Source organism: Mytilus trossulus, unplaced genomic scaffold (assembly GCF_036588685.1).
Source record: "Mytilus trossulus isolate FHL-02 unplaced genomic scaffold, PNRI_Mtr1.1.1.hap1 h1tg000429l__unscaffolded, whole genome shotgun sequence".
NCBI classification, from domain to species: domain Eukaryota; kingdom Metazoa; phylum Mollusca; class Bivalvia; order Mytilida; family Mytilidae; genus Mytilus; species Mytilus trossulus.
Genome location: NW_026963357.1, coordinates 528555 through 544472, shown reverse-complemented (window position 1 = coordinate 544472; position 15918 = coordinate 528555).

Here is a 15918-nt window from a genome sequence, read left to right as displayed (position 1 = left end):
AATGCAATTGAAGAATGGAATCAGGGTTATCTTTGTACAGTGACAGTAGTGTATGCAATTGAAAAATGGAATCGTTGTTATCTTTGTACAGTGGTGTATGCACTGATAACAAGCAGGTGGTGTATGCAATTGAAGAATGGAATCGGAGTTATCTTTGTACAGTGGTGAATGCAATTGAAGAATGGAATCAGGGTTATCTTTGTACAGTGACAGTAGTGTATGCAATTGAAAAATGGAATCGTTGTTATCTTTGTACAGTGGTGTATGCACTGATAACAAGCAGGTGGTGTATGCAATTGAAGAATGGAATCAGGGTTATCTTTGTACAGTGACAGTAGTGTATGCAATTGAAGAATGGAATCGATGATATCTTTGTACAGTGGTTTATGCACTGATAACAACCAGGCGGTGTATGCAATAGAAGAATGAAATCGGAGTTATCTTTGAACAGTGGAGTATGCAATTGAAGAATGGAATCGGAGTTATCTTTGTACAGTGGTGTATGCAATTGAAGAATGGAATCGGGGTTATCTTTGTACAGTGGTGTATGCACTGATAACAAACAGGTGGTGTATGCAATTGAAGAATGGAATCGGAGTTATCTTTGTACAGTGGTGTATGCAATTAAAGAATGGAATCGGGGTTATCTTTGTACAGTGGTGTATCCACTGATAACAAGCAGGTGGTGTATGCAATAGAAGAATGGAATCGGAGTTATCTTTTTACAGTGGTGTATGCAATTGAAGAATGGAATCGGTGTTATCTTTGTACAGTGGTGAATGCAATTGAAGAATGGAATCGGGGTTATCTTTGTACAGTGGCAGTAGTGTATGCAATTGAAAAATGGAATCGTTGTTATCTTTGTACAGTGGTGTATGCACTGATAACAAGCAGGTGGTGTATGCAATTGAAGAATGGAATCGGAGTTATCTTTGTACAGTGGTGTGTGCAATTGAAGAATGGAATCGGAGTTATCTTTGCACAGTGGTGTATGCAATTGAAGAATGGAATCGTTGTTATCTTTGTACAGTGGTGTATGCACTGATAACAAGCAGGTGGTGTATGCAATTGAAGAATGGAATCGGAGTTATCTTTGTACAGTGGTGTATGCAATTGAAGAATGGAATCGGAGTTATCTTTGTACAGTGGTTTATGCAATTGAAGAATGGAATCGGAGTTATCTTTGTACAGTGGTTTATGCAATTGAAGAATGGAATCGGAGTTATCTTTGTACAGTGGTGTATGCAATTGAAGAATGGAATCGGGGTTATCTTTGTACAGTGGTGTATGCACTGATAACAAACAAGTGGTGTATGCAATTGAATAATGGAATCGGAGTTATCTTTGTACAGTGGTGTATGCAATTAAAGAATGGAATCGGGGTTATCTTTGTACAGTGGTGTATCCACTGATAACAAGCAGGTGGTGTATGCAATAGAAGAATGGAATCGGAGTTATCTTTTTACAGTGGTGTATGCAATTGAAGAATGGAATCGGTGTTATCTTTGTACAGTGGTGAATGCAATTGAAGAATGGAATCAGGGTTATCTTTGTACAGTGACAGTAGTGTATGCAATTGAAAAATGGAATCGTTGTTATCTTTGTACAGTGGTGTATGCACTGATAACAAGCAGGTGGTGTATGCAATTGAAGAATGGAATCGGAGTTATCTTTGTACAGTGGTGTGTGCAATTGAAGAATGGAATCGGAGTTATCTTTGCACAGTGGTGTATGCAATTGAAGAATGGAATCGTTGTTATCTTTGTACAGTGGTGTATGCACTGATAACAAGCAGGTGGTGTATGCAATTGAAGAATGGAATCGGAGTTATCTTTGTACAGTGGTGTATGCAATTGAAGAATGGAATCGGAGTTATCTTTGTACAGTGGTTTCTGCAATTGAAGAATGGAATCGGAGTTATTTTTGTACAGTAGCAGTAGTGTATGCAATTGAAGAATGGAATCGAAGTTATCTTTGTACACTGGTGTATGTAATTGAAGAATGGAATCGGGGTTATCTTTGTACAGTGGTGTATGTAATTGAAGAATAGAATCGGGGTTATCTTGTACAGTGGTGTATGCAATTGAAGAATGGAATCGGAGTTATCTTTGCACAATGGTGTATGCAATTGAAGAATGTAATCGTTGTTATCTTTGTACAGTGGTGTATGCACTGATAACAAGCAGGTGGTGTATGCAATAGAAGAATGGAATCGGAGTTATCTTTTTACAGTGGTGTATGCAATTGAAGAATGGAATCGGTGTTATCTTTGTACAGTGGTGAATGCAATTGAAGAATGGAATCGGGGTTATCTTTGTACAGTGGCAGTAGTGTATGCAATTGAAAAATGGAATCGTTGTTATCTTTGTACAGTGGTGTATGCACTGATAACAAGCAGGTGGTGTATGCAATTGAAAAATGGAATCGGAGTTATCTTTGTACAGTGGTGTGTGCAATTGAAGAATGGAATCGGAGTTATCTTTGCACAGTGGTGTATGCAATTGAAGAATGGAATCGTTGTTATCTTTGTACAGTGGTGTATGCACTGATAACAAGCAGGTGGTGTATGCAATTGAAGAATGGAATCGGAGTTATCTTTGTACAGTAGTGTATGCAATTGAAGAATGGAATCGGAGTTATCTTTGTACAGTGGTGTATGCAATTGAAGAATGGAATCGGGGTTATCTTTGTACAGTGGTGTATGCACTGATAACAAGCAGGTGGTGTATGCAATTAAAGAATGGAATCGGAGTTATCTTTGTACAGTGGTGTATGCAATTGAAGAATGGAATCGGAGTTATCTTTGTACAGTGGTTTCTGCAATTGAAGAATGGAATCGGAGTTATTTTTGTACAGTGGTAGTAGTGTATGCAATTGAAGAATGGAATCGGAGTTATCTTTGTACAGTGGTGTATGTAATTGAAGAATGGAATCGGGGTTATCTTGTACAGTGGTGTATGTAATTGAAGAATAGAATCGGGGTTATCTTGTACAGTGGTGTATGCAATTGAAGAATGGAATCGGAGTTATCTTTGCACAGTGGTGTATGCAATTGAAGAATGTAATCGTTGTTATCTTTGTACAGTGGTGTATGCACTGATAACAAGCAGGTGGTGTATGCAATTGAAGAATGGAATCGGAGTTATCTTTGTACAGTGGTGTATGCAATTGAAGAATGGAATCGGAGTTATCTTTGTACAATGGTATATGCAATTGAAGAATGGAATCGGAGTTATCTTTGTACAGTGGTTTATGCAATTGAAGAATGGAATCGGAGTTATTTTTGTACAGTGGCAGTAGTGTATGCAATTGAAGAATGGAATCGGAGTTATCTTTGTACAGTGGTGAATGCAATTAAAGAATGGACTCGGTGTTATCTTTGAACAATGGTGAATATAATGGAAGAATGGAATCGGAGATATCTTTTTACAATCTTTGTACGGTGGTGAATGCATTTGAAGAATGGAATCGGGGTTATATTTGTACAGTAGTGTATGCAATTGAAGAATGGAATCGGAGTTATCTTTGTACAGTGGTGAATGTAATTGAAGAATGGAATCGGGGTTATCTTTGTACAGTAGTGTATGCAATTGAAGAATGAAATCGGAATTATCTTTGTAGAGTGGTGTATGTAATTGAAGAATGAAATCGGAGTTATCTTTGTACAGTGGTGTATGTAATTGAAGAATGGAATCGGAGTTATCTTTGTACAGTGGTTATGTAATCGAAGAATGAAATAGGAGTTATTTTTGTACAGTGGTGTATGCAATTGAAGAATGGATTCGGAGTTATCTTTGTACAGTGGTGTATGTAATCGAAGAATGAAATCGGAGTTATCTTTGTACAGTGGAGTATGTAATTGAAAAATGGAATCGGAGTTATCTTTGTACAGTAGTATATGCAATTGAAGAATGGAATCGGGGTTATCTTTGTACAGTAGTGTATGCATTTGAAAAATGGAATCGGAGTTATCTTTGTACAGTGGTTTATGTAATTGAATAATGGAATCGGGGTTATCTTTGGACAGTGGTGTATGTAATCGAAGAATGAAATCGGAGTTATCTTTGTACAGTGGTGTATGCAATTGAAGAATGGAATCGATGATATCTTTGTACAGTGGTTTATGCACTGATAACAACCAGGCGGTGTATGCAATAGAAGAATGAAATCGGAGTTATCTTTGAACAGTGGAGTATGCAATTGAAGAATGGAATCGGAGTTATCTTTGTACAGTGGTGTATGCAATTGAAGAATGGAATCGGGGTTATCTTTGTACAGTGGTGTATGCACTGATAACAAGCAGGTGGTGTATGCAATTGAAGAATGGAATCGGAGTTATCTTTGTACAGTGGTAAGTGCAATTGAAGAATGGAATCGGAGTTATCTTTGCATAGTGGTGTATGCAATTGAAGAATGGAATCGTTGTTATCTTTGTACAGTGGTGTATGCACTGATAACAAGCAGGTGGTGTATGCAATTGAAGAATGGAATCGTTGTTATCTTTGTACAGTGGTGTATGCACTGATAACAAGCAGGTGGTGTATGCAATTGAAGAATGGAATCGGAGTTATCTTTGTACAGTGGTGTATGTAATTGAAGAATGGAATCGGAGTTATCTTTGTACAGTGGTGTATGCAATTGAAGAATGGAATCGGAGTTATCTTTGTACAGTGGTTTATGCAATTGAAGAATGGAATCGGAGTTATTTTTGTACAGTGGCAGTAGTGTATGCAATTGAAGAATGGAATCGGAGTTATCTTTGTACAGTGGTGAATGCAATTGAAGAATGGACTCGGTGTTATCTTTGAACAATGGTGAATATAATGGAAGAATGGAATCGGAGATATCTTTTTACAATCTTTGTACGGTGGTGAATGCATTTGAAGAATGGAATCGGGGTTATATTTGTACAGTAGTGTATGCAATTGAAGAATGGAATCGGAGTTATCTTTGTACAGTGGTGAATGTAATTGAAGAATGGAATCGGGGTTATCTTTGTACAGTAGTGTATGCAATTGAAGAATGAAATCGGAGTTATCTTTGTACAGTGGTGTATGTAATTGAAGAATGAAATCGGAGTTATCTTTGTACAGTGGTGTATGTAATTGAAGAATGGAATCGGAGTTATCTTTGTACAGTGGTTATGTAATCGAAGAATGGAATAGGAGTTATTTTTGTACAGTGGTGTATGCAATTGAAGAATGGAATCGGAGTTATCTTTGTACAGTGGTGTATGTAATCGAAGAATGAAATCGGAGTTATCTTTGTACAGTGGAGTATGTAATTGAAGAATGGAATCGGAGTTATCTTTGTACAGTAGTGTATGCAATTGAAGAATGGAATCGGGGTTATCTTTGTACAGTAGTGTATGCAATTGAAGAATGGAATCGGAGTTATCTTTGTACAGTGGTTTATGTAATTGAAGAATGGAATCGGGGTTATCTTTGTACAGTAGTGTATGCAATTGAAGAATGAAATCGGAGTTATCTTTGTACAGTGGTGTATGTAATTGAAGAATGAAATCGGAGTTATCTTTGTACAGTGGTGTATGTAATTGAAGAATGGAATCGGAGATATCTTTGTACAGTGGTTATGTAATCGAAGAATGGAATAGGAGTTATTTTTGTACAGTGGTGTATGCAATTGAAGAATGGAATCGGAGTTATCTTTGTACAGTGGTGTATGTAATCGAAGAATGAAATCGGAGTTATCTTTTTACAGTGGAGTATGTAATTGAAGAATGGAATCGGAGTTATCTTTGTACAGTAGTGTATGCAATTGAAGAATGGAATCGGGGTTATCTTTGTACAGTAGTGTATGCAATTGAAGAATGGAATCGGAGTTATCTTTGTACAGTGGTTTATGTAATTGAAGAATGGAATCGGGGTTATCTTTGGACAGTGGTGTATGTAATCGAAGAATGAAATCGGAGTTATCTTTGTACAGTGGTGTATGCAATTGAAGAATGGAATCGATGATATCTTTGTACAGTGGTTTATGCACTGATAACAACCAGGCGGTGTATGCAATAGATGAATGAAATCGGAGTTATCTTTTTACAGTGGCAGTAGTGTATGCAATTGAAAAATGGAATCGTTGTTATCTTTGTACAGTGGTGTATGCACTGATAACAAGCAGGTGGTGTATGCAATTGAAGAATGGAATCGGAGTTATCTTTGTACAGTGGTGTGTGCAATTGAAGAATGGAATCGGAGTTATATTTGCACAGTGGTGTATGCAATTGAAGAATGGAATCGATGTTATCTTTGTACAGTGGTGTATGCACTGATAACAAGCAGGTACTGTATGCAATTGAAGAATGGAATCGTTGTTATCTTTGTACAGTGGTGTATGCACTGATAACAAGCAGGTGGTGTATGCAATTGAAGAATGGAATCGTTGTTATCTTTGTACAGTGGTGTATGCACTGATAACAAGCAGGTGGTGTATGCAATTGAAGAATGGAATCGGAGTTATCTTTGTACAGTGGTGTATGCAATTGAAGAATGGAATCGGAGTTATTTTTGTACAGTGGCAGTAGTGTATGCAATTGAAGAATGGAATCGGAGTTATCTTTGTACAGTGGTGAATGCAATTGAAGAATGGACTCGGTGTTATCTTTGAACAATGGTGAATATAATTGAAGAATGGAATCGGAGATATCTTTTTACAATCTTTGTACGGTGGTGAATGCATTTGAAGAATGGAATCGGGGTTATATTTGTACAGTAGTGTATGCAATTGAAGAATGGAATCGGAGTTATCTTTGTACAGTGGTGAATGTAATTGAAGAATGGAATCGGGGTTATCTTTGTACAGTAGTGTATGCAATTGAAGAATGAAATCGGAGTTATCTTTGTAGAGTGGTGTATGTAATTGAAGAATGAAATCGGAGTTATCTTTGTACAGTGGTGTATGTAATTGAAGAATGGAATCGGAGTTATCTTTGTACAGTGGTTATGTAATCGAAGAATGGAATAGGAGTTATTTTTGTACAGTGGTGTATGCAATTGAAGAATGGAATCGGAGTTATCTTTGTACAGTGGTGTATGTAATCGAAGAATGAAATCGGAGTTATCTTTGTACAGTGGAGTATGTAATTGAAAAATGGAATCGGAGTTATCTTTGTACAGTAGTGTATGCAATTGAAGAATGGAATCGGGGTTATCTTTGTACAGTAGTGTATGCATTTGAAGAATGGAATCGGAGTTATCTTTGTACAGTGGTTTATGTAATTGAATAATGGAATCGGGGTTATCTTTGGACAGTGGTGTATGTAATCGAAGAATGAAATCGGAGTTATCTTTGTACAGTGGTGTATGCAATTGAAGAATGGAATCGATGATATCTTTGTACAGTGGTTTATGCACTGATAACAACCAGGCGGTGTATGCAATAGAAGAATGAAATCGGAGTTATCTTTGAACAGTGGAGTATGCAATTGAAGAATGGAATCGGAGTTATCTTTGTACAGTGGTGTATGCAATTGAAGAATGGAATCGGGGTTATCTTTGTACAGTGGTGTATGCACTGATAACAAACAGGTGGTGTATGCAATTGAAGAATGGAATCGGAGTTATATTTGTACAGTGGTGTATGCAATTAAAGAATGGAATCGGGGTTATCTTTGTACAGTGGTGTATCCACTGATAACAAGCAGGTGGTGTAGGCAATAGAAGAATGGAATCGGAGTTATCTTTTTACAGTGGTGTATGCAATTGAAGAATGGAATCGGTGTTATCTTTGTACAGTGGTGAATGCAATTGAAGAATGGAATCGGGGTTATCTTTGTACAGTGGCAGTAGTGTATGCAATTGAAAAATGGAATCGTTGTTATCTTTGTACAGTGGTGTATGCACTGATAACAAGCAGGTGGTGTATGCAATTGAAGAATGGAATCGGAGTTATCTTTGTACAGTGGTAAATGCAATTGAAGAATGGAATCGGAGTTATCTTTGCACAGTGGTGTATGCAATTGAAGAATGGAATCGTTGTTATCTTTGTACAGTGGTGTATGCACTGATAACAAGCAGGTGGTGTATGCAATTGAAGAATGGAATCGTTGTTATCTTTGTACAGTGGTGTATGCACTGATAACAAGCAGGTGGTGTATGCAATTGAAGAATGGAATCGGAGTTATCTTTGTACAGTAGTGTATGCAATTGAAGAATGAAATCGGAGTTATCTTTGTAATGTGGTGTATGTAATTGAAGAATGAAATCGGAGTTATCTTTGTACAGTGGTGAATGTAATTGAAGAATGGAATCGGGGTTATCTTTGTACAGTAGTGTATGCAATTGAAGAATGAAATCGGAGTTATCTTTGTAATGTGGTGTATGTAATTGAAGAATGAAATCGGAGTTATCTTTGTACAGTGGTGTATGTAATTGAAGAATGGAATCGGAGTTATCTTTGTACAGTGGTTATGTAATCGAAGAATGGAATAGGAGTTATTTTTGTACAGTGGTTATGTAATCGAAGAATGGAATAGGAGTTATCTTTGTACAGTAGTGTATGCAATTGAAGAATGGAATCGGGGTTATCTTTGTACAGTAGTGTATGCATTTGAAGAATGGAATCGGAGTTATCTTTGTACAGTGGTTTATGTAATTGAATAATGGAATCGGGGTTATCTTTGGACAGTGGTGTATGTAATCGAAGAATGAAATCGGAGTTATCTTTGTACAGTGGTGTATGCAATTGAAGAATGGAATCGATGATATCTTTGTACAGTGGTTTATGCACTGATAACAACCAGGCGGTGTATGCAATAGAAGAATGAAATCGGAGTTATCTTTGAACAGTGGAGTATGCAATTGAAGAATGGAATCGGAGTTATCTTTGTACAGTGGTGTATGCAATTGAAGAATGGAATCGGGGTTATCTTTGTACAGTGGTGTATGCACTGATAACAAACAGGTGGTGTATGCAATTGAAGAATGGAATCGGAGTTATATTTGTACAGTGGTGTATGCAATTAAAGAATGGAATCGGGGTTATCTTTGTACAGTGGTGTATCCACTGATAACAAGCAGGTGGTGTAGGCAATAGAAGAATGGAATCGGAGTTATCTTTTTACAGTGGTGTATGCAATTGAAGAATGGAATCGGTGTTATCTTTGTACAGTGGTGAATGCAATTGAAGAATGGAATCGGGGTTATCTTTGTACAGTGGCAGTAGTGTATGCAATTGAAAAATGGAATCGTTGTTATCTTTGTACAGTGGTGTATGCACTGATAACAAGCAGGTGGTGTATGCAATTGAAGAATGGAATCGGAGTTATCTTTGTACAGTGGTAAATGCAATTGAAGAATGGAATCGGAGTTATCTTTGCACAGTGGTGTATGCAATTGAAGAATGGAATCGTTGTTATCTTTGTACAGTGGTGTATGCACTGATAACAAGCAGGTGGTGTATGCAATTGAAGAATGGAATCGTTGTTATCTTTGTACAGTGGTGTATGCACTGATAACAAGCAGGTGGTGTATGCAATTGAAGAATGGAATCGGAGTTATCTTTGTACAGTGGTGTATGCAATTGAAGAATGGAATCGGAGTTATCTTTGTACAGTGGTGTATGCAATTGAAGAATGGAATCGGAGTTATCTTTGTACAGTGGTTTATGCAATTGAAGAATGGAATCGGAGTTATTTTTGTACAGTGGCAGTAGTGTATGCAATTGAAGAATGGAATCGGAGTTATCTTTGTACAGTGGTGAATGCAATTGAAGAATGGACTCGGTGTTATCTTTGAACAATGGTGAATATAATGGAAGAATGGAATCGGAGATATCTTTTTACAATCTTTGTACGGTGGTGAATGCATTTGAAGAATGGAATCGGGGTTATATTTGTACAGTAGTGTATGCAATTGAAGAATGGAATCGGAGTTATCTTTGTACAGTGGTGAATGTAATTGAAGAATGGAATCGGGGTTATCTTTGTACAGTAGTGTATGCAATTGAAGAATGAAATCGGAGTTATCTTTGTAATGTGGTGTATGTAATTGAAGAATGAAATCGGAGTTATCTTTGTACAGTGGTGTATGTAATTGAAGAATGGAATCGGAGTTATCTTTGTACAGTGGTTATGTAATCGAAGAATGGAATAGGAGTTATTTTTGTACAGTGGTGTATGCAATTGAAGAATGGAATCGGAGTTATCTTTGTACAGTGGTGTATATAATCGAAGAATGAAATCGGAGTTATCTTTGTACAGTGGAGTATGTAATTGAAGAATGGAATCGGAGTTATCTTTGTACAGTAGTGTATGCAATTGAAGAATGGAATCGGGGTTATCTTTGTACAGTAGTGTATGCAATTGAAGAATGGAATCGGAGTTATCTTTGTACAGTGGTTTATGTAATTGAAGAATGGAATCGGGGTTATCTTTGTACAGTAGTGTATGCAATTGAAGAATGAAATCGGAGTTATCTTTGTACAGTGGTGTATGTAATTGAAGAATGAAATCGGAGTTATCTTTGTACAGTGGTGTATGTAATTGAAGAATGGAATCGGAGTTATCTTTGTACAGTGGTTATGTAATCGAAGAATGGAATAGGAGTTATTTTTGTACAGTGGTGTATGCAATTGAAGAATGGAATCGGAGTTATCTTTGTACAGTGGTGTATGTAATCGAAGAATGAAATCGGAGTTATCTTTTTACAGTGGAGTATGTAATTGAAGAATGGAATCGGAGTTATCTTTGTACAGTAGTGTATGCAATTGAAGAATGGAATCGGGGTTATCTTTGTACAGTAGTGTATGCAATTGAAGAATGGAATCGGAGTTATCTTTGTACAGTGGTTTATGTAATTGAAGAATGGAATCGGGGTTATCTTTGGACAGTGGTGTATGTAATCGAAGAAGGAAATCGGAGTTATCTTTGTACAGTGGTGTATGCAATTGAAGAATGGAATCGATGATATCTTTGTACAGTGGTTTATGCACTGATAACAACCAGGCGGTGTATGCAATAGATGAATGAAATCGGAGTTATCTTTGAACAGTGGAGTATGCAATTGAAGAATGGAATCGGAGTTATCTTTGTACAGTGGTGTATGCAATTGAAGAATGGAATCGGGGTTATCTTTGTACAGTGGTGTATGCACTGATAACAAACAGGTGGTGTATGCAATTGAAGAATGGAATCGGTGTTATCTTTGTACAGTGGTGAATGCAATTGAAGAATGGAATCGGGGTTATCTTTGTACAGTGGCAGTAGTGTATGCAATTGAAAAATGGAATCGTTGTTATCTTTGTACTGTGGTGTATGCACTGATAACAAGCAGGTGGTGTATGCAATTGAAGAATGGAATCGGAGTTATCTTTGTACAGTGGTGTGTGCAATTGAAGAATGGAATCGGAGTTATCTTTGCACAGTGGTGTATGCAATTGAAGAATGGAATCGATGTTATCTTTGTACAGTGGTGTATGCACTGATAACAAGCAGGTACTGTATGCAATTGAAGAATGGAATCGTTGTTATCTTTGTACAGTGGTGTATGCACTGATAACAAGCAGGTGGTGTATGCAATTGAAGAATGGAATCGGAGTTATCTTTGTACAGTGGTGTATGCAATTGAAGAATGAAATCGGAGTTATCTTTGTACAGTGGTGAGTGCAATTGAAGAATGGAATCGGAGTTATCTTTGTACAGTGGTGTATGCAATTGAAGAATGGAATCGGAGTTATCTTTGTACAGTGGTTTATGCAATTGAAGAATGGAATCGAAGTTATTTGTGTACAGTGGCAGTAGTGTATGCAATTGAAGAATGGAATCGGAGTTATCTTTGTACAGTGGTGAATGCAATTGAAGAATGGACTCGGTGTTATCTTTGAACAATGGTGAATATAATGGAAGAATGGAATCGGAGATATCTTTTTACAATCTTTGTACGGTGGTGAATGCATTTGAAGAATGGAATTGGGGTTATATTTGTACAGTAGTGTATGCAATTGAAGCATGGAATCGGAGTTATCTTTGTACAGTGGTGAATGTTATTGAAGAATGGAATCGGAGTTATCTTTGTACAGTAGTGTATGCAATTGAAGAATGAAATCGGAGTTATCTTTGTACAGTGGTGTATGTAATTGAAGAATGAAATCGGAGTTATCTTTGTACAGTGGTGTATGTAATTGAAGAATGGAATCGGAGTTATCTTTGTACAGTGGTTATGTAATCGAAGAATGGAATAGGAGTTATTTTTGTACAGTGGTGTATGCAATTGAAGAATGGAATCGGAGTTATCTTTGTACAGTGGTGTATGTAATCGAAGAATGAAATCGGAGTTATCTTTGTACAGTGGAGTATGTAATAGAAGAATGGAATCGGAGTTATCTTTGTACAGTAGTGTATGCAATTGAAGAATGGAATCGGGGTTATCTTTGTACAGTAGTGTATGCAATTGAAGAATGGAATCGGAGTTATCTTTGTACAGTGGTTTATTTAATTGAAGAATGGAATCGGGGTTATCTTTGGACAGTGGTGTATGTAATTGAAGAATAGAATCGGGGTTATCTTTGTACAGTGGTGTATGTAATTGAAGAATGGAATCGGGGTTATCTTTGTACAGTGGTGTATGTAATTGAAGAATGGAATCGGGGTTATCTTTGTACAGTGGTGTAGTAATTGAAGAATAGAATCGGGGTTATCTTTGTACAGTAGTGTATGCAATTGAAGAATGGAATCGGAGTTATCTTTGTACAGTGGTTTATGTAATTGAAGAATGGAATCGGGGTTATCTTTGGACAGTGGTGTATGTAATCGAAGAATGGAATCGGGGTTATCTTTGTACAGTAGTGTATGCAATTGAAGAATGGAATCGGAGTTATCTTTGTACAGTGGTTTATGTAATTGAAGAATGGAATCGGAGTTATCTTTGTACAGTGGAGTATGTAATTGAAGAATGGAATCGGAGTTATCATTGTACAGTAGAGTATGTAATTGAAGAATGGAATCGGAGTTATCTTTGTACAGTAGTGTATGCAATTGAAGAATGGAATCGGGGTTATCTTTGTACAGTAGTGTATGCAATTGAAGAATGGAATCGGAGTTATCTTTGTACAGTGGTTTATGTAATTGAAGAATGGAATCGGGGTTATCTTTGGACAGTGGTGTATGTAATTGAAGAATAGAATCGGGGTTATCTTTGTACAGTGGTGTATGTAATTGAAGAATGGAATAGGAGTTATTTTTGTACAGTGGTGTATGCAATTGAAGAATGGAATCGGGGTTATCTTTGTACAGTGGTGTATGTAATTGAAGAATGGAATCGGGGTTATATTTGTACAGTGGTGTATGTAATTGAAGAATAGAATCGGGGTTATCTTTGTACAGTGGTTTATGTAATTGAAGAATGGAATCGGGGTTATCTTTGTACAGTGGTGTATGTAATTGAAGAATGGAAACGGTGTTATCTGTGTACACTATTTCTCATCAATAAAAACTGTAAGATTAAAGGGGTCAATCATTACAAATAACTGTAAACAATACATACAAACTATAGACACTTAATATATCACATTGTTCTATGCTCAGATATATAGAATATCTTGAAAATCGTCGTTGTAAAATATATTAAGGGTCTTTTCCTTTTAGTTTATTATTTAAAGTCTATTGCTTATTAGTTGTAATGTATCAGCCCCCCTCCCCCCCCAAAAAAAAATAAAAATAAATAAATTGTAATACATTTACATAAAACAAAATGTCCTATCTAAAGCATGACAGTAATAGATTCAGAAAGAAATTTGTTTAACAACACAGAACATTATTTTACTAATGTGGAAATCATAATTTCCTAATTATGTAGCCTTTGTCATATTATATAGACAATTGTCTATTGTTAAAGACAGTATGTTGACCCCTAAATGACTTTTGTGTTGAAAGTGTGATGTTTTTGTGTTGCTGTCTTCTCTGACCCGCATATTATGTTTCATACCTAACAAGTTCTTCTCTTCGGCATGGTCGCGATAAACAAAATGTAAACACATGTCATATCAGATTTAAAAGAACAGGAAAAGCAAACAAGGCCTCAGAGTTTTGAGAGGCTGTCATACCAATAACACACAGCTGATAAAATAATAAAGCTGATTATCATTTCTCAGCATGCATTTTCTTTTTAAAAAAATCGTAAGGGTTCCGCAAAAACCCAGTGTCTCGCCTACTTTTGCTGTTAATCGCAGGCTCAACAAAAATGAGGAAAAACATCAATAAAAATATTCCTCTCTATACTATCTTCTGATTGTAAGAAGCTTCTGTCCCAGTTTGGTAAAAATAGTTTATGAATCTAATAAATGTTTTAAAACCTTTTAACTGCAGACTGTATGTTATGATAACTAGAAGAAAAACTAAGTCCATAATCATTTATAAGTAAAATACGGAAAAATTGGATTTTTTTTATACAAAATTTACTTCTGGATACTATCTTATGATCATAAACAAACTTTTGTCCAATTTTGGTACAAATCCAGGATAGTTTAAGAAAGTTATAAATTTTTTTAAAAGCTTTAACGAGAGTGAATGAAATGTTTCCTGGCAGAAAAACTAAGTCCCTTTATGAGTAGAATACGGAAAAACGGGATTTTTTTTTTTACAAAATTTACTTCTGGATACTATCTTATGATTATAAACACGCTTCTGTCCCAGTTTCGTAGTTTATGAATCTTATAAATGTTTTAAAAACTTTTAACTGCATGTAATGTTAACTAGAAAAAAAACTAAGTCCATTTATAAGTAAAATACGGAAAAAATGGAAATTTAGTTTTACAACATTTACTTCTGGATACTTTCTTATGATCATAAACAAGCTTCTGTCTAAGTTTGGTACAAATCCAGGATAGTTCAAGAAAGTTATTGAAATTTCAAAAACTTTAACCGCAGAGTGAATATTTGTGGACGCCGCCGACGAAGACAACGACGACGACGACAACGACAACGACGCCGACGACTGAATGTAGGATCAATATGTCTCGCTTTTTCGACTAAAGTCGAAGACTCGACAAAAAGAATGAAAAATTTGTGCTATTTCATCCAAACCACATCTCCTTATTTTTTATATTCCTCATATGTACTGGATGTGCATATATTTATTTTTGCTTGGTGGTGTATGTAAACTTCTTTGATAGTTATCTTGTTCGGAAAAAATTAATGGCTGGTAATGAGTTGAATAGCAAATTTGTTGTCCCTTCGGAACAAACTTTTCCCCTCGGCTGTGCCTCAAGCAATCGTTGGCATCCCATGGATAAAAAAATCCGTGCCATTCCTAGGAAAACATGTCAACCGGTCTTTGCTCTGACTTCTAAAATGCCGCGTGCTGATCGGAAAAGCAAGAAGTACCCATGTGTAAGTCTTTGGTTTGACACGGCCGGGGTTCGAACCAACGACCCCCCACACGCGAGACAAGCACGCTAGCACAAACATTGTATTTACCTATTCAAGAGATAGTTATTGAATATTGTCATACATTTTCAAGTGATATCCGTATTTTGCATTGCAGATATGGGATAAACAGAAGATCACGTTTGCCAGCGGGCTGGTACATGTATATGAAGGATTAATTTGGGCTTCACATTGTGTCTGCGTTGCTAGAAAAGTACTGATTTGTTCAAAATTTAAGATCGGACATCGCTACATACATGACATAAGCTTAAATTATCAGGGAATCAATGCAATGTTGAAAGCAGAATCAATAGAAAACACAAAAAAATACAAAGAAAAAAATTGGAATAAATAAACGGCTACTTTTTTGTTGAAGTGTACTTCCACGAGCGACGAAAAAATCTAACTGAGCAAAGTGTACCTTCACGGGCGACAAACAAATATATTTTAGCAAAGTATACTTACACGAGCGACCAACATCTAACTGAGCAAAGTGTACTTACACGAGCGACCAACATCTTACTGAGCAAAGAGTAATTACA